Source organism: Schistocerca piceifrons, chromosome 3 (assembly GCF_021461385.2).
Source record: "Schistocerca piceifrons isolate TAMUIC-IGC-003096 chromosome 3, iqSchPice1.1, whole genome shotgun sequence".
In the NCBI taxonomy this organism is placed as follows: Eukaryota; Metazoa; Arthropoda; class Insecta; order Orthoptera; family Acrididae; genus Schistocerca; species Schistocerca piceifrons.
The window spans coordinates 249,540,279-249,567,001 of NC_060140.1; positions in this window are offsets into that span (position 1 = coordinate 249,540,279).

Here is a 26,723-nt window from a genome sequence, read left to right on the forward strand (position 1 = left end):
CGAAATGACTAATGGATCCCATCCAAAAATGAAAATACAGCTGACGCGCTAGTAAGAGCACGTCCTGCTCATAACGCCGACACAGGTAGAGTGCCGATTTTTAGAAAGCACCTCAGACGTCGTTGTCTGGAGCGATGTTTCAGAGTGGAGCTGTGTACGGCCAGTCACCAACAACTCAGAGATACCAAGCGTAAGCCCAACTGAGTTGATGCTAAAAGAGGCAATTCGTTGTTCTGGTCTCATACCTGCTCACCTGACAAGTTTATAAACAGAGTTCAGTGGAATTTTTCAAAATTCTCTCCGTCTGTTTGATTGACCAATTGCAAGGCGTGCTTTAAAAAAAAAAAACAAAAAAAAACGGGACGTCTGTTGTATCCGGCCACGTCAGGACACGAGCCAGGTTTGAAAATAGAGTCAGTCGAAAGTTCCCAAGCCTCCACAAGGAGAAATAAGAACAATTGTCCTGACAACTATTGCTTCGTGTGCACATCGAATTATCCACACATCCGCACGCTGTGGGCGCAATCTGGAGGACGACAGTTCAAACCCGCGCCTACAGTCTGGGTTTACGTTTTCTGTGGTTTCGCTAAATCGTTCCAGGCAAATGCCGGGATGGTCGCTTTGAAAGGGCACGGCCGATTTAATTCCTCATCCTTGACACTACCCGAGCTTGTGCTCGGTCTCTAATGACCTCGATGTTGACGGGACATTAAACCTGATCTTCCTTCCATCCTTCCTCCGTTGTAGGGATTATGGTAAACGGATAAGACAGGTTGGTGAGGTGAAACATCAAAAGTAAATATCAATGAAAGATGGTTCCCTACGCAATCTTCCTCCCAGCTAAGATTTGCGAAAACAGATATCAGCCGAGTAAACTGCTACACTGATTGAAAGTACGTTAAGTATTACAGAAACAGGTGGGCTGAAACAGGGTCCTTTCAATATGTCAGGACGATATGATCATCGGCTTTTAAAACTTGCATCACAAATAGTGCGATGTGAATTTAAAACTGACTTTCACATAAATTAATAAAAATTATGCATCATTATCAGTCTTTAGTAGAACCGTAAGGTTTAGCTCCTTAGATCACTTTTTCTGATTAGTAGAAAAAGTTTCAGAGAATGTGAAATGAGCTTGAAACAAAAAAGGGCAAAATCTATTATTGCAAGTAGTGTAAGCTCCCTTGGAGGTAAAGCCTAGAATTCATTTATTTACTGCAGTACTACTGTGAAATTTTCTGTACTCTTTGCAACTTTTTGTGTGTGCGTGTGTGTGTGTGTGTGCGTGTGTGTGTGTGTGTGTGTGTGTGTATGTGTATGTGTGTGTATGTACACATGTGATGTTTGCGCACACAATCATGAAAAAATATTTGCTAACGAAATATGTATTTCAACATCTGGAAAGTTTTTGGATAAATAAATAAATACTGAATTACTTTTGAATCATGAAGTCAGGTAAAAGATTATCTTGCAGTATGTTGCCCTTGTTCTGTAGTATGTTCGCAAAATCGAAGAAACTCACTCCTCAGATTGGGTGCCTTTACAGTCGACATACATAACCCCGAATATTACAGAGCTCTTTTCTCTTAAATTAATAGGAAAATTCGAGAACATTGAAAGTCGCGAGCTCTATCTTCTTATCTCGTGTTTTCTACTGAAAATCTCGTGCTTGTACTCTTGTTAACTTTACTATTGCAGAGATCGCCTAAACTTTATTTTTTTTATCGGTCCTCTGCGCAACAAATAACTTACTTGGTCTTTCTGCTGCCACTGCTTGATCTGCTGCATTCCATAATTTAACAAAAACACAAAAAAACCTATTATTCATGTTGAGGGCAATGCATGTTCTGTATGGCGGCTCCTGCTGCTCCTGCGGCTGCTGCTGCTTACTACAACTACATATAATTCAAGGGAAAGGGTTTCGCCAAATCTAAACTCGATAAATGATAACCCAAAGAAGTAATTCCTTTTTTCAAAAACTATATTCTGAAAGCGATTGTTTCTCATTCAGTTAACAAAACGCTAGAGGCTCTTTGAACAATCGCTTCGTATGTAAATGAGCCCCCAGTGGCGTTAAAGCCATATTACAAATTAATCAAACTCTTGAGACAGACTAAAATACTTCTCAATTAAATACATGACGAAACAATTCCCTGACAATTACAAAAGAAATCAATGACAAAAATCAATACTTAATCTATTCACCCAACAATGGTTTCCCTTAAGAATTCAACTCCTATCATTATCAAAATTACCGTCTGCTGCTACGCACACACACAAACCCTTTTCTTTAAATTAATAAGCGCGCTGCAAATTATAAAAAATATCAACTCAATACCAAATCCTGTACGGCAGCTCGGCGACGACCCCTCGCCCAACACACGTGCGCACCACAGCAGACGGGCTCCTACACTGGCTTCCAAACTGCCACTAATTAATCCGTGCGCTGCGAAGCGCGACAACAATATCTTAGATTCCAGAGCTTGTGTATGCGCGCTGTAGCCAACCTTTAAATCCTAAGAGAGTATTGCCTACTCTCAACATTTTAGAAAATGTGAAGGAGAATACAAGAGTTATTCACAGGTGATAGGACATGTACCAGTTACCTACTTCTACCCACTCCACTGCAGCAGTGTAGTGTAAAATGTGACTCGTCACTCCATGGAATACTGTCCGGCCACGTATGATCAACTTCGATCCGTGCCAGAAACCAAAAAGCAGATTCAGAATGCGGCGGATCATGAGGTTTCAGTTGCTGCGCTATCTAGAACTTGTACGGGCACCTGTGTGAAACAGACTGCAAAACTTTTCGTACTGTTGATCATGGGACAGACAATTGTCATGACACTGCACGAGCAGTAGCACTATCCATGGCACGTGCTCCATGGTCAGCTACAGCAACAGCGGAAGGGGAAGGAGATTAGTGTTTAACGTCTTGTTGACAACGAGCTCATTAAAGACGGCTCACGAGCTCGGATTAGGGGAGGATGGAGAGGGAAAGCGCCCGTGCCTTTTCGGAGGAACCATCCCAGCATTTGTCTTGAACTATTCACGGACATCACGTAAACCAAAATCAGAATGGCTGGAAGCGGGTTTGAACCGCCGTTCTCCCGAATGCAAGCCCATTGTGCTAACCAATTCGCTTTCCTGCTCGGTACAGCAACAGCAACCTCGTCAGTAATTTCCAGCGGAACAGGACCCTTCCTCTTCCAGGTGCCACACCAAACCCACCCGTGTTTTCGAATTTCATTATCATCTTCTTTAGACCATTCAATACCACTGCCTCTCCTAAGACCTTTCAGTCGACGACACTCTCTCAATGCAGCGTTGTAACTGTTGCCGTTCGCGTAAAATAGTTTCACTGTCAGCACACGGCCTTTCATCTCAACAACCACACTCATGTTATAGCTTGTCAAATGACAGCGTGGATGTCATATCGTCATAAAACAGTATACAACGCCAGTTTTGCACCTTGTGGGCGAAACTGGAACTAATATTTTTCCAGCGTAAATCGGTTCCACATTAACGAATTAGCATGCGTGCCAAGTTTCGCTGCCATACGATAATTGCAGCCTACACTGGACTTCTGTGAGCGCCTGCATTTTAATTATAGCCACTCGGTACCTGTCTGTTTAAGGGCCTGTGTACGTGTTGCGGAGGTGAACGTGGTCTGTCGAAGAAAACAGGCTTCCTGATTAATATTTCCTTGCCTCTATTTTATCAGATCATGAAATATCGCAGAATTAACGAACTACGTTTTGAAATGAGACATAGCTAGAAACGTGGATATGCTGCCCTGTCAGTGAATAGCCTGTCCCATCAGTAAACGAGTTAATACGCTGCACAGTTAAGGATACAGCTCATGCCCTCTCGGCTAGAGATCGCAGTATAAAACTAAAGTATTTTAAAAATCGTTCATGAAATTGAACTAACTACCAGTTGATTAGGTGGGCTGTAATATTCAATACTCGTATGTCAGTTTTCATTTGTACATAAATGAAATGCACAACAAGCGCAATTACTTCAACTAAAACTCGAAGCTAAAATTGTGCACCAAACACTAAGCTTAATATTATGCAAGGACCATATGACAGACTGCTCACGATTTTAAAACGCATAACATTACTTTTTCTGTGGCTCTTCTTCTCAGAAGAAATGTGCCATCCTTACCAAATAGGTCAAACAGATTAGGGCAACACGGATGGTCACAGGCTTGTTAGACTCATTTGAGAGTGTCGCGGAGATGCCTCAGAAACTGTCGGGCAAACGCCTGAAGATAGACGCAAACTATTCTGAGGTAGGCTACATAAGAAATACGTATACCCTCTACGTATCGTACCCATAGAGATCGCTTGTACAAGGCTACATAGAGGCCTTTCAAGAGGAATTCTTCCTGCGCTCCATCCATGAAAGGAACGGAAAAAGTCGTAACACTTTCCGCCATGTACAATAATTCACAGCGGTGTGCAGAGCATGGATGTAAATTTAGAAAAAAGAGTTGTGGATCTAAATGTCGCACTACCACTCAATCTACGAACAACTAACTAAACTAAACTCCGCCCGAGCAGGCCATGAAGGCCCAACGGTTCCGACCACCGCCATGTCATCCTCAGTCAATAGGTGTCACCGGATGCGGATATGGAGGAGTATGTGGTCAGCACACCGCTCTCTCGGCCTTTTTACAGTTTCCGAGACCGGAGCCGCTACTTCTTGATCAAGTAGTTCCTCAGTTTGCCCCACAAGGGCTGAGTGCACACCGCTAGCCAACAGCGCTCAGCAGGCCGGATGGTCACCCATCCAAGTGCTAACCCAGCCCGACAGCTGGCGGGAACCTGTGTTACCATTGTGGCAAGTCCGTTGGCCCACCAGAAATAACTGGCAAAAAAAAAAAAAAAAAAAAAAATACTGATATTCGTGAACAAGTCTTAACACAAACACAATAGAAGGTTTTATAAGAATACACACTGAAGTGTGTATTGTTAGTGTTTTCACAATACTTAAAATACTCTTATACAAATACCTGGCATTCAGGTATTGTCGGACTTCACATCTTCATCTACATATGCACTGGCGTATACATCTATACTACGCAAGCAAGCTTGTGGCGTGCGCCGAAAGATCCTTCACGTGCAAAGTACTCTCGTCACTCCCCTTCCCCTTTCCTTGTTCCAATTGCGAATTTTGGACGTGAAAAATTTTTGCTGGTCGATCTCCGTGTGAATTCTTATCTGTCTACACCTTCACTGTATTTCCGTGAGATATCCGAGGATGGAGGCAATATGTTGGTTGACTCTTTTAGGAACGTACACCCCTGGAATTTTAACAGTATATGAAATCGTGATGTTCTCGTACAACGCATTTGTCGTAGTGTCTGCCACTGACGTTAGCTAAGCTTCTCCGTGCATCTTTCGCGCCTACTAAACTAAACCGTAAGGAAAAGCACTGCTCTTCTTTGGATCCCTACCTTCTCCATCACGTCTATCCGATTAGGAACCTAGGCTGACGAGCATCTCTGAAGTATGGCTTTAAGAAAGGTTTTATAAGCGACCTCCATAGTGGGTGGACTACACTTCCTTAGGTTTCCTCCAATGAATCTCAGTGTAGCATCCGCCCCTCCTACTATTACTTTTATATGGCCATCCCACTTTCAAAGGCTCCGATACGTACTTCCACATATTTAATAAATGTGACTGTTCCCACTGTGTTCGGCAATAGTGTAATCATACAGTAACTGATCTTCTTGCCAGTTCGTGTCAAATATGTTTCGTTTACATATGAAAGCTTAGCCTATATATATATCGATTACTTTGATATCTTTTAGTGCTGTCGGTCGCATTTGTGTTTATAATTTGCCGGTTTCATTCCATTTTAGAATCTCTTCAAATTTACGTAGTTACAGACACTTCATAAGTATGTGACTTTACGGGGATGAGCATTACACGTATAACTGACGTTTTTCTTTAAAACTACAATAGATTTGAAGCTGTTCTAGAATGAAAGGAACCGCTAATCATTACAAACACAAATGCGACAATAGATTGCAATAAAAATATCAAAACATTTGTTTACGTTGAAAACGAATCGCCAGTCCTTGCACCAAGCGTCGTTTTTCCACAGGTCTTCCTGCATTTCGCCACATTATAGCCTTTTGTATTCAGCATGTAAGACAGCATTATCCGTAAACAGTATCCTCAAACTTCCGTTGTAATCCCATATACTGTGAACAGTAGTGGTTCTATAACACTCCATCGTTTAAAAAGCAAATCGACTGTTACGTGTGAAAATTGCCATTCTTTGTTCTAGTTGCTACGAACTCTTCAATCCACTCAAGGAACTCGTCTGATCTTACTTTCGCTCTTATTTTCTCCACTAGGCGAGAGTGCGTAAGTGTATTCACCACCTTCCAGAAGTCAACATGGGCGCCGGTATCCACTGCCTTTAGGGTCTCATGGACGGAGAGAGCGAGCCGGGTTCACATGAACATTGATTGCCAGATCCACATTGATTCCTGCAGAGGTCATAAATCGCAATCGCGAGACGTGATCCCAAAATTCTCTAACAGATTTTTCATTTCAGATTATTTTTAGGGATAAATTTCTTAGTCTTGTCCGTTTATTCGACTAGTTAGAAATTTTTGTCTAAGTTATGCTAATAAAATACGTCACATGCAAAATTTCTATGTTCGGTCAGCTTAGCTTCATGAGAAAGCAAGTTTTGTTCAGAAGTGTTACAAAAAGCTGATGACTTAAAAGAGGTAATTGTGTGCTTATGTGCGTAACAACCAATAACTAGAAACGGGAAAAATGGTTTTATTTTACGGCCAAATGCAGTGCGGTATTTTGTCAAAGTTGGTGTCATTTTTTGCCAAAGTCAGTCTTTGCCAAATTTGGTGTTATTTTTCAAAATGACTTGCTAATTTTGCCACATTTTGTGTTGCATCGCTAAATCCCGTATTACTTTTTTGACACATTTGATTTCATTATTTTGCCAAGTTCGTGTTTTTTTGGCAAATTCAGCGTCATTTTTTTGCCAAATTCGCTGTTATTTTTTTACCAAACCCGGTGCTATTTTTAACCAAATTAAGTGTTTGTTTGTCAGATTCGGTACACTTTTTGCCCACAATTCTGTGCCCTTTTTTCGCCAAATTCGATGCTGTTCTTTTCCCCAAATTCGATGTTTTGTTCGTGAAATTCGTTATTTTTTGTCAAGTTGAGTGTCTTTTCTTTTGCCAAATTTTACGATATTTTTGCCAAAATCAGCGCTTTTTGCGAAATCCGGTGCTATTTTTTTTACTAAATTCGGAGTCCGTGCTTTGCCAAATTCTGTGATGTTTTTGTCGAATTCGGTACTGTAGTTTACTAGTTCAGCGCTTTTTTGATAATTTTGATGCTGTTTTCATCCTCACATCGAAGTTCGTAGCGTTAGAAACGAACTATCGTTTTAGGATCATTCATGGACCTCACTCAGCCTTGAGGAAATTATAACACAAAATGCAGTTTCGGCATTTCATAACGATCAATTACGAATGTTAGTAATCTACGTGATTTATAACACCTTTATACGACAATATTACAAATTTCGCTGTATCTCGTAAAAATCTGTGATTTAGCGCTATTTTGTTAAAAAACCTAATTTTGCTTTATTTTTCGCGTTATTGTTTCCGCGAAATTTTCCTGTCCCTACCAATAACAGTGCGTCCCGACAAACAAGGAGGAAATCCCTCAGATAGACGTCAATGCAGATGCTGTAGATCAGAACCCCCTAGAGATGAGAGTGCTGCATTTGTATACATTGCCTGATAAAAAAAAAGTGAAACACTAACGAGGGGAGGAGGAAACGAAATGAAGGTTCATGCGTTGAGATGGAGTGTGATGTTATAGATTGGAAACCAGACTCTAATTCACAAAGGTCTGGGAATTACAAGGCTACTTATCAGCATGGTGTTGCACCCTCTCTGTCCTGGATGCATTCACTGACATAGTTGGCCAGGGTATTATGAAGCGATTGAATCCACTTCTGAGACAACGTGGCCCACAAAATTTTATTACCGGTCCTTGATATCCTGGACCTAACTGATGTCCGAGCTGGTCCCACACGTGTTCTGTCGGGGACAGACCCGAGTATCCTGCTGGCCCCGGAAGTACCTCAACATCGCGCAGACAGTTCGTAGAGACACCTACCCCGTGTGGACGAGCAACTTCCGAAAGAGAAATGGCACCACGATACTGTTGCGTGGACGCATGGTAACCGTGATGCACCGTTGAGTTGTCAGACTTCTCTCAATTGCCACCAACCATGACGTGAAGTCACACCCACGGCTCCCCTTGTCATGACACCGCCACCACCTCTTCAAAGAGTTGAAAGAACGGGACCTCTCCCAAATTTATCGCTATATTCGCCAACAATGGTCATCTGGGTTAGTAGATAACTTCGATTCTTCGACGAACACAGTGCGACGCTATTCACCAGCAGCTGGCATCACTCCAAACACAGTCGTCCAATGGTGCACGATGACACAGAACGTCAGTCAAACATCGCGCTTCTGTGACAACCGGAAGCCGCACTAAACTGATATTGCGCGATTCGACCAGCCGGTCAAATGTAGGCCTACAATACGATCTATTTCAAACACTGTCAGGTGCTGATAAGGCTGTCTCAAACGCATACATGGCAGCCCTGTGCCCTCCACAGTGATCTCACAATATCTCTAACGCTGTTAGCGTCGCTTACGTACCCTAACAGCCGTGGTAACAACATTAAACATACATTCAAGTTGCCGTTCTACCTCTCACGGAGAATTCCAGCTCTAATCATTCATCTACGCACCGACGGTGTGTATGTGTAAGAAGTTACAGTGACATCTGACAATGTCTTATGGGTGCTTCACTTTTTTTCAGGCAGTGTAGTCGCGACTATTTGATGATGTCAATCTGTCTTTCCTATTCTAGTTTTCCACAGCCATGGTAGATGGTTCAAATGGCTCTGAGCACTATGGGACTCAACTGCTAAGGTCATTAGTCCTCTATAACTTAGAACTAGTTAAACCTAACTAACCCAAGGACATCACAAACATCCATGCCCGAGGCAGGATTCGAACCTGCGACCGTAGCGGTCTTGCGGTTCCAAACTGCAGCGCCTTTAACTGCACGACCACTTCGGCCGACACAGCCATGGTAGACATAACGTAAAACCAATTGTCTTCAGAATCTCAGTGTACGTCTTAATGTCAAACAGTTTGTAGCGTTTTACATGAAAAATGTAGGAAGTTTTGATTTTATTGCTGTTAATTCTATCATTTATGTCGAAAATATTATGTTATTATTGCCGATTTCCGTGTATCATGTTTTACGCATCTGTTATTCGAGAGAAGCTTTTTGTTGCGATATCTGTGCCCACTAGTCAATTATCCGTGTAGTCACTCATGTTCTGCTACACTGTATTGTCTTAACTTAGGCAGAGTGGAGCTCTGAACATGGGATGTAAAGGCGGATTTTGGAACAGCGTGGCCTGTGGTTTTGATGACGAAGAAAGATTCGTCTTCGGTTCTGGCTTCTAATCTCTTGATGCCTCGATTGCGTTATGATGTGGTAAGAGAAAACGTGACTGCTCTGAAATATCAGAGGATGAAGCAGTTTGTGTTTGTATGTGGGAGATTTCAGTAAATATCTTCTACAGCGGTTTCCAGTGCACTTGTGCCGGAAAGGAATTTTGCTACAGAAACGAGCTTGGCAAGCGATTCTGAAACGAGGAATTCTTGCTTGTACTGAGATAATATGATTAACAAAGCGGGACATGGAGTTTCTATTAATGTAGACTAGTTTCTGTTTTTTCTATACAGTACATTAGATTCGTAATCGATCTGAGTACGTACAATCTTTATTCACCCATTATTTCTTGCATTTTTCGTTGGTTCCACGAATTCTTTGTAAACGAAATCTTTGTCTCATTGTGACATGGATACCAGCTGATTCTTGTAACATTAGTCATGGCGTTTCTTGTAAATTAATTGTATCTTTTGGAGTTCAGTAATTATCAAGCGATAAAAAACTTTGGCATTTATTTAAGCATCGTCCTTTTATCAAACTGAGTATAAATTTACAGTTTTATAATGACTCACATCGAGGATCCCTGCACCTAAGCATTTATACATCTTTCAGCAATGAGAACTGGCCGGTACATCCAGCACGATCATTACTTCCCTGATAATTACTTTTCACGTCGTGTAGACTTTTTGACGGTGTGAGATTTCTTAGATTATTCTAGTAGATTTCTTTCAGGTTCCAGGAAATAAGTTTCCATCCAGAACTTGGGATCAGGATTTGTTATGCCACGTTCCATGCAACGTTCATTTTAGATATTTAGTTACATGTTTCACGGATCGTTTAGCACGGAAGATCGCAATGACGTGGAACGAGTCGTTTTATATTCACATCGCAAATTAATTTGTGCGTGTGGTTATATTCTGAACAGTTCTAAGCCTTTATTTCATTTATCCATTTATTTATTTTTACGAGAGGGAAAAGATACATAGATGTAAGTCAGTAATTCCTACCTACCACCGTTTACGCATTACAGTAACAGAAATTTTTCTGTGGATGGAGATATGTTCTTAGTTTGTTATCGAATGTTACTTTGTTGTTTGCTAGATATTTTATATCATTGTCTAAGTGATCAAAAACTTTTGTTGCAGCATTGTGTACCAATTTTCGCGCTAAAGACAATGTGGTGTAATTAATGTAATTTTTCCTTCTGGTTTTGTAGTTATGTAGCTCATTATTCCTTTTGATTGGAGTGTATTATTTACAACAAGCTTCATGAGGGAATACATATATTGTAAAGCAATAGTGAGAATGCCCAACTCCTTAAACAGATGGCTTACAAGATGATCGTCGGTGAGCGGCAAGTATTATTCTTACAGCTCATTTTTGTGCAATGAAGACTTCCTTTCTCAAAGACGAGTTAACGCAGAACGTCATTCCATAGGACGTTACTGAACGAAAATTTGAGTTATTGGCTCTTTATAGAAAAGTGTTCAAAATTCGATTCATTTGTCCAGCATGTTCATCGGATGTGTTTTGTCTATAAGGCGAAATGTTTGTAATGTTTATATGATCAAGATTAGTTTCTGTGATAGTAAATTTACTCATTATACAGAAATAACTATGAGGGCGTGTTGAAAAGTAGTGCCTACGTATTTTTGTGTGAAACTTCTTAAGGCTTTTAAAACAAAAAAGTTATTAACATTCTACATCTTTATTCATCATGTCTACATATTAGGTGGTTTGAAATGTAACTATGTCGCTACGTAAAAAACAGTGCGCTGTAATCGAGTTTAGAGTTCGAAGAGTTTATCCTCACATGAAGCACCCTCTCATTCAGCATGACAATACATCCGCTGCGACATTTGCAAGAATCCGACGCGTTGGGTTCGCTGCCATCGATCATCCTCCATACAGTCCCGAATTGGCTCCATCGCATTTTCATCTGTTAACAAAACTTAAAGAAACTCTCCGACGAGTTCGCTTTGATAGTGATGAATCAGTGCATGATTGCTTTCTCGTGTAATTTGCATGAATATTTTGATATACCCAAAACCAAAACTCAAGCGTGATTGAACGTAGTGACACTTTGATTTAATACAATTTGCGGAACTTTTTATTCTCAGTTCTTGTCGTTGACTGGGAATGCCGTATATTTCATGGGACATTCCAAAAGCGGAATTTGCGAATACGACACGATCGTATTAAGTGTGGTGAAATACTTAGGCCCTAAAACCGTCCCAACAGAACCTCCACGGCCTCTGGATGGTCTCTTTCAGTAGCGAACACTTGATTAAGGCACATAGCGTCTGCCACCAATTTAATTCCCCCCCCCCCTCCTCCCAGTTTATTAGCTTCTAATACCGCGTTATTGTTTGTACTATTGAAACATCGGATATGTCCCCACAGTAACATTGTGCAGTTTATTTTTCAACTGCCTTCTGTTTGTACAGCGGGATGGGGTGAGTAAAACAGTTCTCCTTCCTTTACTTTAAGGTGATAAGTGTGGCATGGAAGTCTTTCCAATTGGTTTTGAAATCCTGTGAAATATGGTCTCATCTTGGTGAAAAGAATAGTCCGCTGTCGCTTCGTAGCTGCTTCGTAACTGAATTTGTTTTGAGTTGGTTTACTAAACGACGAAAACGTATCTTTGCTCTGAGTAATGCAGTGAATTTGCACATCGCTGGAGAACGTTGTTGTCTGCCCGTTGATGGAACTACAAATTCTCGCGTGATTTGAAATGTTTTTGCAGATAATGACAATATATGGGATGGGGATATGCACATATACAGATAGCGGTAGTATCGCGTGCCCAGGGCATAAGAGGCTACTGTACTGGCGGTGCTTCCACTCGTACTCAGGTGACTCATGTGGAAAGGCTTCCGACGTGATTGTAGTAGCTCCACGGGAAGTCACAACTTCCAACCCGGAATGGGAGTGGGAGCTAGACGCATGGGACATTCCATTTCGGAAATCATTTGGGAATCCGGTCTTTCGACATCTACAATGTCAAGCATGTGCCGTGACATTGCCAGTCACGACGGCCGACGGTCTTTGCTTAATGATCGAGAACAGCGGCGCAAATGCGGAGTTGTCAGCGCTAACAGACAAGCAAAACTGCGTGAAATAACCGCAGAAATCAATGTGGGGCATACGACGAAAGTATCTGTTAGGACAGTGGAGCGAAATTTGGCGTTAATGAGTTATGGCATCAGACGACGGTCGTGAGTGCCTTTGCTGACAGCACGACATCAGCGCATCACTGCGACTCGTGACCACATCGGTTGGACCCTAGCTGACTGAAAAACTTGGCCAGGTGAGTCCCCATTTAACCTGATAAAATCTGATGATAGGGTCCGAGTATGGTGCAGACCCCACGAAGCCACGGACCCAGGTTGTGAACAAGGGACTAAGGAAACTGGTGGTGGCTCCACGTGGACTGTCTGGAGCCTCTTTGCAGCCATTCACGGAATTCGTGTTCTCAAAAAACGACGAAATTTTTATGAGTGACACTGCGCCATGTCAGCGGGCCACAGTTGCCGACGACTGAGCTGAAGAACATTCTGCACAATTCGAGCGAGTGATTTAGTCACCCAGATCTCATTATATGAATCGCATCGAACATTTATGGGACGTAATTGGAAAAGCTGGTCGTGCAAAACGTCCAGCACTGGCAACACTTTCGTAATTACTGAAGGCTGTAGGGGCAGCACACAGCTCATTGTTTCTGCAGAGGAGTTCCACGACTTGTTGAGTTCATCACACTTCGAACTGCTGCACTACGCTGGGTGAAACTGTTCTAGTACAATAGTAGGTATCCCATGACTGCGCGCTAGATCCATCAAAAAATGGATATTCTGGGGCTCTCCCAAACAATACAGCAGGTTCTGCTTTTTAGGTGAACACGCATGACATTATCCCTTTTCTCTGGCAAAAACTGTATTGGTCCGTGGGCGGACGGCTGGCCGGCGCAGCTGTGTGCTAGCTCACCCTCCTACGGACTTCCCAGCGGGCTGGTGGCCTCCGCCAAACCAAAACTCCTGTGGTCATCGTTTCTTGAATATTTGTGTACGCCAGCCTCGACTTTTTAATGTCGGTGCGCACTTGCGATTTATTTATTAGATTTGCATATCGATTAAATGAAAATATGTAAAATTGACTCTACCATATCGAGTTTGAGCTCGAATGAAACGTCTTGATATGCAGGATACGATAGTGAGGTCAGCATATGTAAGAAATGAAGTTCAGGAGACCACGCTACCTTACAATATCATCACGGGAAGTTCGTTGTTGGCTGCTTAACATCCATCTATACATGCCATGGACTTGCTCATTAAACAGTTAACAGTTTTTTAACTGCATCTGTTTATGTTAAGACTTCCAACCACCTCCAAATGTATGTTGATTCAGCACAGGAATTATTTAATGTTATTACATCACACCCACCACTGGTTTCTGGAACCTAGTACATGGTTCAAATGACGGTTCGGGCATTCCGAATGCAGAGGACATTGTAACGATTCGTAGAATTAATCCACCTTTTGGAGCTTGATGTGGACATTAACCAGGTAAGTGACTTAAAACACCGCTGTCTATTCTCATAATTAGAATGAATTAAAACTGCCTTAACAGCGGCATAAAGAACAACTACATTTATGTTCGGAAAAATATTGTGTGACAAATTAATTCAGTAAGTATTTTTCAATGAAAAGTGTTAATACTAAAAAAATTTATTCACTTGCAAGACATACAATAACGTTGAGCTATAATCGTAAACATTTCATGTCAGTGATCTTCCACTTTAAAATCATGATTATACACACCTCATCTGAATGCATAAAAATTCCTGCACTATACTTTCTGAAATAGAAATTCATTAATATTATCCGATGACGGCATATGCCATCTGTGGGATAGAAGACGTACTGATAATGGTTTCAGCGGCATCTGCCAACAGATAGCCTAGTGGCATAGCTACCAGAGCACCACGTGTTTCTACCCTTTAATAGGGTATGCTCGCAGCCAGAAGGCTCACTGTGGTGTAAACGTCTGAAGCAAGCAGGCAACTGTGCCGCGGTGACTCACTCATACTTCCTACAGCCAACAGAGCCAGTTTAAAAGGGGTCGAGTTTTGGACTTCTGAGTGGCTGGATTGTCCTTAAAGAGAATTGAAACAACGTTTGATATGCTGCGTCAGTTGTGCAACGATGCTTTACAGTGGTCACGTGGACATTCTCACACCTGTAGAAAATATTCTGGGCATACACGCAGCACACACACCCTCCGGGATCGTCATATTGTAGCAGCAGCACTGGCAGATCGTACAGCTACCACAGCACAGATAAGACAGCTTGTGAACCCAGATGTATAAACAAGAACGCTTGAAAATTGGTTATTAGCAGTGAGACTATGGACATGCGCACCTCTAGTGCATCTTCCACTCACACCACAGCATCGATGAGCATGGTGCCATCAGAGAACCACTAGGAATATTGAATGGCACATTGCGGTCTTCAGCGATAAAAACACATTCTCCTTGCACGCAAGTGATGGTCGTTTATGTGTACAGCGCAGACCTGGTGAGCACTGTATTGTAGAGTGCATTCGTCCACCACACGTTGGCCCCACCACAGGCCTTATGGTTTGGGATGTGATAAGCTATAACACTCGTTGATGTTTGATGTTTCTGGATGGGACGTTAACCGGTGCTCGGTACGTATGGAATGTTGTTAGACCAATTCTTTTGCCATTCTTGCAACAGGAATGTGATGTGATGTTCGAGAAGGATAATTCTCACCCAGACACTGTCCATGAAACCCAATGTGCTCTACAATATGTGCAGTAGCTTCCCTGGCTAGCACAGTCTGTGGACCTCTCTCCAACCAAGTACATGTGGGTTATAAAGGGACGAGAAGTGCTTCATGCCACTCGTCAACCACCAACTCTAACAGAACTACTTGAACAGGTCGAGCAGGTGTGGCATAAGGTATCCCAGGACTGTACTCGCCATCTGATAGTCTGGAGGCAAGAGTCGGCGCGTGCATTGCCACCAATGGTGGCTACACGACGTATTAACATTGGCGTTTAAGCACAGGTGCCCGGTACCTAATAAACGGTTGTACTATCGACCTGTAAATGTAATCAATTCATGTATTCCATATGCAATAGCGTGACAATAAATCTATAGTGAACTAGAGACTTCTGGAACTCTGTACTATTTTATTCTGGCAATATATATTTATAGCATCATTTTAATTTTCTGATTATCACATATAATTTCTCGCGGAAACTATCAGAGTATGGCCATTATAAAATATCTAACACAATATGAAGTTTTAGGCATATTTACGTTCAGCATTACATCATTGTCATCTCTCTACTTTAAAAGCACAGTACTTCTTAAAATCTTGGTGGGGTATAACCCTTTTACACAATATGTTTCTAGATATCCCAACAGATATGATCGCAGATAAGATATCCTCAAGATTCTCCACATATTGTAACAGTTACTTCTTATTTCCAAACAGCGATGAACGTGGGTGCATTCTCAGTAAAGTCTTCTCTCTGACTTGAAACCATTGATTCTTTAATATTCTTTTCTCGTAATCAGTTCTCCTCTCCTAGTATTTCCTGTAAGATTCACCCAGCTGGTTCTCACTCTCATTTCTCACTTATATGGGAAATCTCAGAATTCTGTATACTCACTTGTTTCTTTCTCTTGCTGAATCATTAGTTCAACTGGAATGAACTGAGTCAACATGTGGGGAAGCTTCTCCATAATTTTTCAAGTCTACCAAGGTAACCAATCCAGATAGTTTGTCTAGTGTGACAACAGGTCATCATAAATCTGTTCAGCTCATGGAAGAACTTTTGCAATGGGATTTGCTTCTGGTTGGTACCATGATGTTAATATTTGTGTGATATTGGCTCTAGAAAGGCATTTCACAAATAACGACTGGTAACATTGAATGTATTAATAGGGTGAATTGTGTGGGATTTATCCAGTGGGGGAATAATATTATTAAGGAAATAGTTAACAAGTGACAAATTTGTGGCAGTCTTGATGGGACGAAATTTACATACTTAGTGAAGATATCTATATATAAGCCACAATAGTCACAACCTCCATTTGTCCTCAGTAGTGGGTTCAAATGTCAGCAGACTTCATGGAGAGTGACTCATCAGGTATTACTGAATGCAGTAATCATTTCCTACATTTAATATTAGGCTTAGCCTTCCAACAGATAACACATATTTTTATTGCTTGAGGAATAAAATCATTAAGACAATTTTAACAGTGCTTGAACTTTCTGTAGCCTTGATGAGATAGCATCTTACATACTTGGTGAATATGTCTAAGAATCCCACAATGTATTTGCAATCTTCCCTTGCCCTTCGTAGCGGGCTGCAAATGTCGACAGACACTACAGCACTTCATTGTCAGGTGTTAGTGAATGCAGAAATCCTTTTCTATCTTTATTATTAGGCAAAGCCTTCTGACAGATACCACATGTTTTTATTAGTTGTGGAACTTTCTGCAGAACATCTGGGAAATACCACTACAATTTTATTTTATTAGCACTCTCCAGTACACACAAATGGACCCACAAATATTTTGTGCACTAAATCAACTTTGTTTCATAAGAAGATTGGATGCACGCACGTTAATTCCTACTCTGATATCTTCTTCTGTGGAATAGTGAGTCATAAACTTCCCTATAGTGGGTTTTAGCTTTGGACCACCGCCACTCATCCAATAACTGGAGTTGTGCAATACTCTTAAACAGCTGAAGATAACATTTTCTACGAATTGGATACTTCATTAAAAGTGTGGGACATTTCTCAGCTCGTTCTTTAAGAATCGAAACTTACTCTGAGCCTCCTGGCATTTAGGACAAGGCTGTAATAGTTTTCGTTCTCCTGGTATGTACTATCCTGAAGTTATAGTCTTGTGATATCGAGGTCCACCTGGCTAGTCTCATGTGTAGTAATACACAAGTAAATAATAATGGAATTTATGGACTGCCAAAACCACGGATTGTGCTTCCTGTTCAGTGGTAGAATACGATTTCTCACAACCGGAGCAGATATGGCGAGTGAAAGCTGTGGGACAAAAAATGGGCTTTGCATCAGTTATTCTTGTCTGGAAGAGACACTCATCCAATTCCACAGATGATGAATGAGACATCGAGCCAAACGCCAATGACACGTCTGGAAGATAGAGCTCGTTTAGTCACAGAGTGCTGGCTGACATTAAGCGGTCCATTGTCACAGTGCATTTTTCCGTAATAACTCTAACAGCGCTTCTGAATTCACTGACCTGTCTGCGATGAACTGACAAAAAATGAGGTCACACTTAGAAATCGTTTTCACTGTTTTTTAGATCTAGATAATGAAAATTTTTTTATTGCTCTTATCAAGTCTGAAGCTGGTAGAATTCCATTTGCTTCAGTAACATAACCTAGGAACCTAATTTTTGGAAGAGCAAAATATGATATTAGCAGGTTAGCTATAATTCCTCCGTCCTTGGCTTTCTCTAATAACTGACTGAGTATTAATACGTGTTCTTTCCATGAATGGGTGACAGTTAACAGATCAGCCACATATAAGGTGAGTTAGCTTCTTGACTCTGGCCCTAAAACCGAATCCATGTAATGTCAATACACCTAAAGTTACGTTAAGGCCAAATGGAAAAAGCTTAAACTGATAGCTTCATCCAGTATGGGTAAATGCAATGTACTTCCTTGAAGACTCATCGAGTTGACCTGCCAGTATGAAACGCAGAGATAAACGCTAGTAAAATGTCAGACTTAATGGAACTCCTGGATTAACTTGTCTATGTTTTCTGGATGTGTTCATACTGGTAAGATTACAGTATCTATTATTCGAGTATTGAGAACAAGACAAACCTATCCCTCCAGGTTTAGATACTTCTAGTGGCGGACTGTAATATGGGCTTGTTGACAATTGTATTAAATTCCACCTAATCATCCTTTGAATCTCTTCGTCTACTACCCTTTTCTGTTTCTATGGGAAGGGATAGAAGCTGTGGCAATTGGTCTTGTGTGGAAAGCCATGTTGATTACAGGCATACCTCTTAATAATTCCACACCTTTCTTCAAATACTAGACTGTATGATTCCAAAGGGCCGATAGTTGATTATCAGAGTGCTCTGGCTCAGTTAACTTTTGTTGATCGTGGTTATATGATCCTAATACATTACTCAAATTTGGTTGACTATATTATTTCATCGGATATTCTTCACTATTAAATGTATACTTCACGGTATTTATTTGGCAGTAAGTCTTTCTGGGCAGCAGTTTTGTCAGTTCATAAATTGACCTTACCTGTGTAGAAGTCGATCATTCGAGCCCTTTCTTAGATGATTTCCAGGCATAGAATACAGTCTGCTGTTAAATTTTTGACTACCAGGAACGTGGATTTTGTGGATACACTCCCCAGCTTAACCTCCGTCAGTTGTATGCTAGAAGTGTAGACAAATTGGTCCTCTGGCACACACTTTCGAGAAAATGCTCAAGTCTTAAGCGCCAATACAAATGAAATATCCTATTCCATCACCTGGATTACTGTGATTGGCACTGACGAATCCACTCTATAACATGGACAGACACCACCACATAGTTTCTCCATAACTTCCACAGCATCATTATTATGTGAGAAGCTGATGTCTCTCTCATAGTTCCAAATTCAGCCAGAGACCTCTCCTCTGGGGCATGATAGGATAACATCTCATTTAATCGACACTGGTCACTACAGTCGTCTGACACATCCACAATCATTGGTATTTATTCTCGCCAATTACTACTTCTCATTTGTGGTTGCTGCATCTGAAACTCATTGTGGTTGGCACTGCTTGGCACTGGAATTGTAGACTGGGTTATATCTTCGATCTGATTTATTTGATCGAGTATGATGACGACAGAAACTGTTTCCATTCCCATTCTGCTGATAACCATTGTTCTGTATGGGAGTGTAGCTGAGTTGCATAGGACTATTTGCATTTGTTTCGTGCACACGATAGTTTTTTGCATGCCCGTTATGTAAATATGTCCTTTCACTTGGAAATTGCTTTGTCGAGCTCTCAATTTCATATCTTCCCATATGAAATCAGTTGAATTTAGGACCGTCATGTGTTCATCTAATTTCTCTTTGGATATGAGAATAACTTTTTCATAAAACTCAACTAGTAATTTACCTTTTAGGATATCCTTGTGAACAATTGGTTCATCCTAATATTTTGATTTGTTCAAATACTTTTCGAAGTACCTTCGCAAGGCTCTTGGTTAGGCTGTTTCGAACTCCTCACATGTCGTACTGGAGTCCATCACATCAATGGCCCGTAGTGCGCCATTTTTTTTTTAAATGTAGCCTGATGTATACTTTATCTTTTGCGATTCCGTCCATGATCTCGACAAGATTCCACGAAATCCATGAACAAACACAAAAGGAATCACAGTTTTCTCGCCAGGTAGCAATTGCCTATTTTTGAGAAGTTTCTCCTCTTTTATCATTTTTCAGCATGCCAGACAAAGTATTCAGAATTTATAACCAAAGGTCACTGGCCACTGTCGGTGAATTGCGAATTACACATATAGTATAATGATATGCTATGAGTGTTAAGCTGCTCTCTTCGTCTCTACTTGTACCTCCTGCAGATTAGCTGCAGGCAGAGTTCGTTCAGTTGAATTAGAGCCTGTACTTGGCCGAGTAAACGTTACGGTTAGCGGCTGCTCTTATCTCCCAGCCACAGCATGTGGTTCACAGAATGGAAGAAGCACCCTGTCCCTGCATATGCTAATCTTTACCTCCTCCTTCTTGCAATTGATAATGGCATATGTATGGGTCAGCTAATCAGTACCGAGACTTATAGGTACTGATAGCTGGGCCGCCACAAGTGTCGGCTGACACAAGGTAGGTCACAGCAAAGGTAATTCTAGCAATATTTGTTTAGTAATGGGTTTGAATCGAAAACCAGTCGTTCCTCTGACCCATACCACAGTTACCGGAAATACGTATAGTTTTGCCCGGTCTTAAAAGCAATGAAGTAAGCCTCGGAAATTACAGAACAGACTGTGACCCTACCTATAAGAATATTCTGAGGGGAGCCAAAGTACCTTAACTCAATGTGGGGACTTTGATAGGTTTGTTCTGGCAACAGACACTGCTTCGCCAACAAATATTCTAGGGGATTTTTCAGGCAGTCCACCTTCCTTCGATTTGTCTGTGGCGATTGAGATTAAATGTTGGTAAATGACGTCATGCCTTCTTCCTGTCATACATGGAGATAAACACTCACCTGCTGAACTTGTGTCCTTTTGACTGCATAGGGTTCTGTATTCTTATCCTACTCGCAAGGGGTTGGTTGTCTGGACGTTGACAGAATTAATAAAAAAAAGAGCAGGGGAAATTTACAGTCAGTGGAAGGCCTTATCAGCTGTTAATTTGAAAATACATTGTTACAAAAAAATAACACAAATTGAGGCAGTCCTTTTACGTAAGTAACTAGGGTCCATTCACAAATATTGGCATTTGCTTCCATCGTACTGTAGGCCAGGAAATATCCTAGATAAGCACAAAAGACTCTCAATGAAGCAATGATAGCGAGAACCAATCCCTAGAGAGAGACAGGGGGGGAGGGGGGGGGAGCAATGATTACCAGAATTCTAACTCGAGCATGGTAGAGGCTAACCACGAGAATTGACGTGTAAATCGGAAATAAGGGTGGCTCACTGTAACTTACTGCATCACTGCTGATTAATTCCAGTTTTCAACGTGATGTGGCATTTCGCATAAAGGCAAGTGAGCAGCCACCATAGTTAGTGCAAACTTTCGACTGATAATCATGGTAATCGATAGCAATAGGATGCTACACGAGACAGCTCCCAGAGTGATGGAAAGTTAGCCTTGAACTAATGTGGCTGCACTTTTGGCATTACGGCTACTCACGAAGTGACACGTCTACCATCCTCAAGCAGGTGTGTCCGATTGCCATGTGATTCGTTGCTTCGAGAAATTTACCTTTTATACGTGAATTGAATTATTTGATTAAGGAACCTTTTAGCAACTCAGTTGATAGATCTGTGCTCGGTATCAATCAGTTCGTAATCTCGGCAGCAATGTGAATCTGCAATCTGACGTTTGAGATTAATTTAATATCACTCTCTCTTTGTTTCTTGCACTGCAAAGGACAGTCTTGGTGGCTTCGCCACGTGCTGTGGCTACTCACGAAAAGTCTGTGGGTAACAGTAGCACTGAGGTATCCCAGTACTGTATGACACAGTGAGGTGATGCAGGTTGGTGATTTTGATTCCTTTTGGATCTTCTACTATGACATGTGGCCATGAATGACGATCTTTATATGTAGTGACATGTGTTACTTATTGTGAAGCATATGTTAAGATGGAGTAATGTAGTGTGAAAGTTTACAATTCTCTTTTTCTGAGTAAATGGTTGTTGAGTAGCGTATATGAAGTAATACTTTGTCCTTGTGTGTTAGTTCGATAATTTTGGTTTTAGAAATGGACATTTCTCGTGCGACACGTGCATCTGGTGTGAAGGTAGGTTTGCCTGACTCATCCTCAATGGATAATTGTGAGTGGACTGTGAGGTTGTCTATGAATATGATATGAGCTGATGTTTATATTAAAACGAGTGTATGTCAGTGCTTAATGAAAGTGATTTGGTCGTGTAAATTTCGGAGTGTTTGAAATAATGCCATCTGTCGAGTAATACCTTGTGAAAACACAGATAAATTCATAAATTTGTAAGTGTCAATTATTAATGAAAGTAAATACACTATTGGCCATTAAAATTGCTACACCACGAAGATGACGTGCTACAGACGCGAAATTTAACCAACAAGAAGAAGATGCTGTGATATGCAAATGATTAGCGTTTCAGAGCATTCACACAAGGTTGGTGCCGGTGGCAACACCTACAACTTGCTGACATGAGGAAAGTTTCCAACCGATTTCTCATACACAAACAGCAGTTGACCGGCGTTGCCTGGTGAAACGTTGTTGTGATGCCTCGTGTAAGGAGGAGAAATGCGTACCACCACGCTTCCGACTTTGATAAAGGTCGGACTGTAGCCTATCGCGATTGCGGTTTATCGTATCGCGACATTGCTGCACGCGTTGGTCGAGATCCAATGGCTGTTAGCAGACTATGGAATCGGCTGGTGCAGGAGGGTAATACGGAACGGCGTGCTGGATCCCAACGGCCTCGTATCACTAGCAGTCGAGATGATAGGCATCTTATACGCATGGCTGTAACGGATCGTGCAGCCACGGCTCGATCCCTGAGTCAGCAGATGGGGACGTTTGCAAGACGACAACCATCTGCACGAACAGTTCGACGACGTTTGCAGTAGCATGGACTATCAGCTCGAAGACCATGACTGCGGTTACCCTTAACGTTGCGTTACAGACAGGAGCGCCTGCGATGGTGTACTCAACGTCGAACCTGGGTGCACGAATGGCAAAACGTCACTTTTTCGGATCAATCCAGGTTCTGTTTACAGCATCATGATTGTCGCATCCGCATTTGGCGACATCAAAGTGAACGCACATTGGAAGCGTGTATTCGTCATCGCCATACTGGCGTATCATCCGGCTTGATGGTATGGGGTGCTACTGGTTACACGTCTGGGTTACATCTTGTTCGCATTGACGGCACTTTGAGCTCTGGACGTTACATTTCAGATGTGTTACGACCCGTGGCTCTACCCTTCATTCGACCCCTGCGAAACCCTACATTTCAGCAGGATAATGCACGACTGCGTGTTGCAGGTCCTGTACGGGCCTTTCTGGATACAGAAAATTTTCGACTGCTGCCCTGGCCAGCACATTCTCCGGATCTCTCACCGATTGAAAACGTCTGCTCAATGGTGGCCGAGCAAGTCACTACTCTTGATTAACTGTGGCATCGTGTTGAAGCTGCGTGGGCGGCTGTACCTGTACACGCCATCCAAGCTCTGTTTGACTCAATGCCCAGGTGTATCAAGGCCGTTATTACGGCCAGAGGTGGTTGTTCTGGATACCGATTTCTCAGTATCTATGCACCCAAATTGCGTGAAAATGTAATCACATGTCAGTTCTAGTATAATATATTTGTCCAATGAAAACCCGTTTGTCATCTGCATTTCTTCTTGTTGTAACAGTTTTAAAGGCCGGTAGTGTAGGTCATGAGACAGGTTGTGAACTATTAAAAGATGTGTCTCAGAATGAATGATATCGAGTGAGATCATGAACTGGTGTTCTGTCCAATAAAGGTTGATTATGTGTGATGATTGGTAATACCTCCTTACTGTGCTGGTAATTAATAATGTCTGAAGTAGCTGGTGAGATTATTGTCTTTTTAACTATGCTGAATATTCTGAATATGAATTACGTAAAGTGAATTTTTTGCAGTTACGAATGAGTTCCAAATTAAAGGTTAGGATGATAGGTTGATGTAGTTTCTTGTACTGATTTGTAAACTGATAAGTGGTATATGAGATTCGTTGATTTGTAAATTGATAAGTGGTATATGAGATTCGTTGCTTTTCCACTGAATGGACGATATACAGTACTTCGTTCTGTTCTTGATATTATAAAGGAATGAATATGAAGTAATTACACATATTAAGACCACTGCAGACTAGTTGGTAATTTAAGATGACTTTGATTATGCTGTTACTTTAATAGAATAGGGCCAAGCCATAGGTTGTTAAAGTATCTTGATGGTCGCAGATGTATGGTAGCGTAGCGTTTCTGGAAGGTCAGAATACAGGACGGGTATTATTGGTTGTTTCAGGATGAAATAACCCTCTTTAGCCACTTAAGCTCCAGTGAGAATCAAAGCTTTTGTGCAACTCTAAGTTAAAAGGAAACTAGCTGAGATTTATTTTGCACACTGAAACCATGTTGAATTTTTTCTGAACAGTTAAAGAGAAATTAATAAGAGATTAAGTGCAGTCACCACAATAATAATCAGATTTTGATTTTGAGAGGTGTAATAACAATGACCTGGAACCTAAACCTGAAGGCAACGATGTTGAAATTTTTGCTTTCTTCATCCTTTTGTGCTGGTGAGTTTATCTACCCATTTTGGAAGAAAATTATGAAACTCGTCAATAAGAGGTAAGAGGTTTTTAAGTTTTTAAGTGTGGCTGCATTTCAGCAGCTGTACATGCAGGAGTTTCAGTGCATTAGAAATAACAGTAAACCAGTTGCAAATTCAGGTTTAGAAACCTTGAGCATGGTTTTGGCGGTTTTAAAACCATCTTCTTCAGAGGGTACATGCCATCCACTTAATCATCATGTAAATACATTATACGAAAGCAGTAGTCATCTGCCGTAGGGATTAGTCTTAAAATTTTGAAAACATTTTTTAAAGCATCACTTATTTGATGCAGGATACAACAAGATATAGATACAAAAATGCATAGTATCTGGTTTCAAATATGTTATATTTTACAAGTTTTTTTAAAAGTTTCAAGACAAAGTCCTATAGCAGACAGCTAGTACTTTTATATGATGTATTTACATGGAGATTAAGTGGATGACATGCACTACACAGAGGCCACTTTGACTATAGATAATGTGATTTTACGTCCTACATCATCTGAAAAATATGTTGAAACCATTGTCAGAGTTTAATAAACTTTAGCAACTGGTTGGTTGTTACTTTAAAAACATTGAAGTATAACATATTTTTCTTGAAACTGGGAGTGTGTCAGAATTTAAAAATAAATTAATGGTCAATAAGTAACTGATTGATTGAATGTTGTTGAATGGTCTTTGTCTCCTCACAGTGATATGGTATTTTGTTGTATGTGAACTGAGGAAACTGAACATCAGTCTTTGTGTGTATGAGTGCATGAGTGTGTGTGTGTGTGTGTGTGTGTGTGTGTGTGTGTGTGTGTGTGTAGTTTGACTATGTTTTGATGAAGAATAGTTGTGTGTGCTGAAAGGATGGTGGTTAGATGATAAGGTTCTATTATTTGAAGTTCTGTCTGCCTGATTTAAATTAATGCTACACATACTCTGCTTTCAGTGAGCTGCCTGACTGATCTGTAGCTGTTTGTACAGTTTTGTATTTAGCATTATGGTGTCTCCTGTCAGTGGAGCTCATTATTTTGTTATGATTATTATATTTAGTGTAGTATACATGGCATTTTTCTCTTTCATTACGTTTGTATGCCCCTATGGAACCATTTATTCTGTTGTATGTGTTAGAGGAGCTGTCTTGGAATTAGGAAGTACATGATGATGGAGAGAGTGATTCTAATGATGTTTAATAATTGATATTCACCTCATTGTTCATTATTTATCCGCTTGGTTTTAAAATTTTTATTTTATTATAAGGTTATTCCATTGATGTGTTCTAAAAGTGCATAGCAATATATTTGATGAATGAGGAACAAGTCCAGCAAATAATTTTCAAGATCATGAACAGAAGTGTTAATGTGAACAGTTAATTGTGTCTCTTGCTTTCTGTCATGGAGACTGCATTCTTAGATGTCAAGCCAGAAGGTCAGTGCCATCATGTTTAAGTTGCATGTATTGTCTCCAAGATTGTACAAAGTGTTTTCTACAGTTGTGTTTGTTATTAATGCTTTCTTCACAGGAAGGCAGTAATTCATCAGATGATTTTGTCAACGTCTGGAGTGATACTCAACTTGTAGTTCTACATATCTGTGAACATTTCCTTACTGATGCATCATAATCTTCCAATGTGATTGTTCTTAATGATATGTCATTGTCTTGTATATACTTTTGCCTGAATGTAAAGAGACTGTAAATGTAATAGCAAAGAATTCCTTTCTGTAAAAGAATAATTCACTATCAGGACTGATGAAATGTTCATCCCATAGCTGGTATTGTGAGGTCAAGAGGATGTATGTAATTATCTGTAGTGAGGTGGGACAGATAGATTAATGTGTGTAGTATGGGAAAGGCATTCTTTTGGGATTCTGGAAGTAGAAAACCTGGCAAATATAGTAAATATGTAATTACTAAACTAAGCTAATAAATGACCAGCTAGTGCATTTGAAGTATTAAAGTAGGACTCCAAAAGAAAAAATATATAATATTCCTTTATCAATGAAACAACTGTCACATGTACATTTAAAATTGACAGAGGATATGTAGTCATTATTTGTATTTATGCAACTGAAGA